Here is a 5,175-nt window from a genome sequence, read left to right on the forward strand (position 1 = left end):
GTGTGTGTGTGTGTGTGTGTGTGTATGTATATGTATGTATATACATATATATGTATATATATACATATATATATAGTCATATACATGTACATGTACATATACATACATACGTATATGTATATGATGCATATGATGCATATGATGGATATGATGGATATGATGGATATGATGGATATGATGGATATGGATATGGATATAGATATGGCTTCCTTACAGGATGCATTCTAAATAGTTCAACAATGATGGTCTCATACGAGAAAGACCAATAATCAAGTAGACGTTCAGTGCATGAGACTGGATGCTTCACAAGTCTCCATCTGGTGCTGAAGGCTGGGAGAATTTTTAGAGAGCTGCAGGTCTTCAGTCTACACTGAAATCCTGGAGAAGCAGGTTCTGCTATTGGTAAAGGAATGCTGCAGCAACAGCATAGGTAAACTTGTTTATGAATGTGAGGATATGCATACAAAATCAAATTTTTTCTCTTCCATCTCATTTTATCCAGGCTGTCACCAGAATGTGTTATCCACATTTAAGGAGTGATTTCCTGCTTCAAATAATATTATCAAGTAAATCCCACAAACAAGTGCAGAACAGGTTGATATTTAGTTGATTCCAGATGAAATCAAGTTAACAACCAAGATTAGTCATGACATCTATAGATCACTGACTAACATGTAATTGTGAGGAATGACTAGCTCACTTGTGGTGGTGGGCATGGGATCCTGTTGGGATGTGTTGTGTTTCCACTGCTCCGATGAGACTGGAGCATGGAAATCTTGACTGAGTTCACTCCACGCTGTGGGGCACCACTTGGGTGTGGAGAGGTGCATGGGGAGATCTCAGTCTGAGGTCCCATGGGGGCAGAGCTCTTGGATGGCGACCCCTAGTCAAGAAATCTTGCAAGGATTGACTGGTCTCAGACTCCTGTGCTCCCAAGCACTGCTCAATGACAAGGAAGAGTTGAGACTGGGGGGTGTGCCTGCACACCAAGAGGGGCAAGAGAGAGAGAGCTCTGGCAGCAGGGTGAGAGACTCTTGGTTACTGAACTCACTTGACAGGGTCAGCTAGCTTGGTTGAATTGGCTGCCTCCATGGCTGGAATGCAGAGAAGTCCTCCATGGGAGATTCAAAGATGGATCGATAGTTGAGACCTTCTCCATGGTTCCCAAAGACACAAGGAAGTCCAGGGTTCTAAAAGGTTTTATTTTCATAGTGGATGGTAGATAGATCTGGATGCACCCCCCACCCCCTGAAACTCAGGGCAGACCTGAATTAAATAGGGAGGGAGAATGGGGAGGTTCTGAAGAAGAATGCTTAATTGGCTACGCCCTCTGGCCTTTAGGTATCTCATTAGTATATAAATCTCTTGAGGTTGAGGCCTGTAGTCACACCCTCTACCTGTGCTGTGTGATGCAAACCTTTCTTAGGGAGTGGCTGTATTTCTCTATGTGACTGAAAATCATGGGTCAATGGCATATCAGGAGCCTGAGGTCTGTGGGCATGGCGGAACACCTGTCACTGTCCCACTAGGGTCTGTGGTTCCAGGCCTGTGCCCAGCCAGGATTCAAGCTATCCTTTCATGACCCCCACATGTAAAGACTCCCCAAAAGAAATTATCTCACCTGCAAGTATCTGAATTTTGAATGTTGAAAGTGTGTGATGGAGATACTGAGAAAAATGAATATTCACATGCAAAAGAATAAAAGTAAGTTCCTTTCTCTCACCCTATTTTTGAAAATCAACTCAATGTGAATAAAATACATTAATGAAAGCCTTGGACTTTGAAACTCATGGAGGAAATCATAGGGAAAACATTTCAAGAGTTAGGTCTATACATTTACTTTCTGAGTGTTATTCTAATAATGCAGTAGATAATAAATATTAAAAAGTCTTGCTTCCACTGAAATGGAAACTCTGGCAAACATCCCACTGTCCTTTTCTCCTGGTGTTTTCTAAAACGTTAATAATCACCATTACATTTATCACTTCTATGAAATCCAATTCTTTAGCTCAGCATGTGAATGATATGAAAAAGTGTATTTTGTGCCTTTTTATTTCACTGGGTATAGTGAATTCCAGTTCCATCCATATTGTTATAAGAAACAGAATTTAATAACTTGTAGCTGAACAGAGTTCCACTGTACAACTTTTATGTTTCCTTTATCCATCCATCATTACAAAGATGCTTTACCTGTTTCTATTTAATGAATTTGCATTTACAACAATTTACATTCTCTCCAACAGTGAAACTTCTAAAACACATCACTGTTTCTTTGCTCGTCCAATTTCACAAGAATTTGGATCACTTCTCCACTGTTCATGATACAGGGAAAAGTATTCATTTCATTTAGATGTAAATTGATGTTAATATTGCTGAGTTTGTCATTATTGGCTACATCAATCAACATTAGTTTCTTGACAGTATTGGGTCATATATGACATATATTAGAATTTGCCAACAGCAAAGTTAATTTAGGCTACATGGACCATGTAGATAACCTCTAAAAGTACCAATAACATATAATAAAAGGCAGATTATAGTAAAGAGTTTCCTCAGATTGTCCATGAATTTAAACAGATATCAAAAAGAACAGAAAATGAAGTAACTCAAGCTAGCACTTAGGGCTAATAATAGACAACAGCAGTAGAATGTCAGTTTATTATATATAAGCCCATTATTTCAATTCTAAGCTTCACACACACAAACTTTAAAGGGTCTTTAATGTTTAAATGCCTAAGATTCACTTGCTGTAAAATAATTATAAGGTAATCAACTCGTGTTAATTAATGGCTGATTTTGTTATATGTTTAACTAGAACATGACTAATATGTAGCAATTTGTGCTTAACATCACATAGTTAAATGACATTTTGTTTAGTTTCCCATGAGAGCTACTAATTGTCCTGAATTAAACATTTATTATATTGCCATTCTTAAACAGAATAATAGTATAATGGCACCTGAAAATGGAAAGAGGAGTAAAGATTTCATAAAAACAGATTCATGAAAAGAATCACTGTACTTGAGGTTTAGAATGGTTGTCCAAATCTATGAAGGCTACAATATGTTCTTGGGTCAACTTTGCCCATCAGTTTTATTTTATAGTTTCTCATGAAAATTCAGTCCTTCCACATTTTGGTGGGCTCCTATAATTATAATGTAGGCCCATGGCCTAAGAATTACAATACATCACATGATTAACTATAAATATTATGGTACCCTCAAAATAGACACAAGGGTTTTTACTTGTGTAATTTCTGGAAACCCTACTCTGGACTCTGGATCACAATTTATGTGCTCTAAGTGTATGACAAAACCTAATTCTACCACATTAAATCCACCCCTAATAAAGAAATAAACACTGTAATACATTCTGTTATGGAAGAGTTTGCAAAGTAAGAAAATCAACAGTTTGCCTTACTAGTAGAATTCATAATCTAGTAACTAGATAGCAGGGAGAAATTCTGCTTGCTAAACCATACAACTTAGCTTTCAAGGTTCAATATAATCATTTCTATAACAAAGTAAAGTTTAGATAAAGACTAATATTGGAGCATTTTCAGTCTCCTTCCCAGGGTGTCCATACATGACATGGCCCATCCTGTTTACACGGGACCATAAGCCAATGGGATGAGTTCCACAAACTCCTGACTAGGCCTATCTAAATCCCTACCTGTGTAACCCTACATGAACAGTATAATGCAGAGTCCCATTTACATAGTATACAGGTGAGTCTACTCAGGAGCAGTTACACACCACCATCTTTCTACATTCAGATCCAGCTAGGAGCTACACTAGCATACCTTTTGGCTACTTGTAAATTAGAATGAACCCAGTCTCATCTATAAAAAATTCATACCAAATATATGAAGGACTTACCTACAAATTCTTCATACTTGATCTGAAGTCAATCAAATTAAGGCAGCATGAAAAAATTCCTATCAACAGTGGAATCCCAATATCAGACACACAGTCAAAGCTGTGATTCTGGGTTCTGCCACTCCTCCCGGGGTGACCAGTCTCTGCAGTACACTGACTAAGAGAGAATAGGGCAAAGTCTAAAACCAGTGGTGTCCTCAGTCTGCCTCTTCCCTCTAGGACTTCAGATGCTGCTGCTTAGCATACCAGAAGGGGGAAGCAGAGTGCAGAACAAATGTGGTTCTGCATTTTCCACTTTCTCCTCAGGGTGTTCAGGTGCTGCTCCATACACGGCTGAAAGGATAAGACAGAGTCTGGGATGGGCAGGGTCTCTGTCGAGTTGAGAGGAAAGCTGGGGGATAGGAGGTGGGCCCTTCTTTGAGAATCTTAGTGTATGGGTCTTTTAAACAAAAGTCTTCTCTGATAATCTTTAATGAATCTGCTTTCTGAGGTGATCCTAGCTTGTGTTCTATTTCTTTATTTGGGATGGGTGTATGTATGGCATACACTTTATTTGAAGTAAATCAAGTTTTATATCATTTTGGGGAAGGGCATGGAGATATCCAGGGAGGGAACTAGTCATTGGCTGAAAATCAAGGTACTAAGATGCCTTATTAACATAGAGAAGAATTCCAGGGACTGGTTTCAGAGACTGACTAACTGTGACCACCGGGTTGGGGGGTCACCTGGCTATTTTCTTGGATACAGGCACAAAAACAGTGAGGGAGCTAGTTGCACTCCTGCTGGTCTCAAATTTTGAGATTTCTGGGGTTTGAACATACTCTACTTCACCAATTCCATGCCAGTTTCTCTTGCAGCATGGTCCACATGACAGATCAAAGCTTGAAGACACAAGCAATCTGAAAGCCCAAGACAATGGATCTCTCCATAAACCAATAGTACCATAGAAGTGTTATTCAAGGAGAATAACCAGTATGAACCTCAGAATTTAAAAGCAGAGTCATAAACATAGTCAAAGAATTCAAGGACTTTAAAGAGGACAGAAATAAATAACAGAATGAACTTTGTAAGTATAGCAATAAGTTTTTTATTTATGTCTGTGTTGAGTGAAAAAAATGATCCCTGTAAACTTGGGCATTTGAATAGGAGGTCCTCAGTTGATAGTGATGTTTGGAGAGGTTTAATACATACAGAATTATCGGAGGAAGTTTGTTACTAGGAGATGGCTTTAAGACTTTAAAAACTCAAGCCACTTCTTCCAGCTCTCTCTCTCTCTCTCTCTCTCTCTCTCTCTCTC

The sequence above is a fragment of the Grammomys surdaster genome, unplaced genomic scaffold (genome assembly GCF_004785775.1).
Source record: "Grammomys surdaster isolate TR1022 unplaced genomic scaffold, NIH_TR_1.0 202, whole genome shotgun sequence".
Taxonomy (NCBI): domain Eukaryota; kingdom Metazoa; phylum Chordata; class Mammalia; order Rodentia; family Muridae; genus Grammomys; species Grammomys surdaster.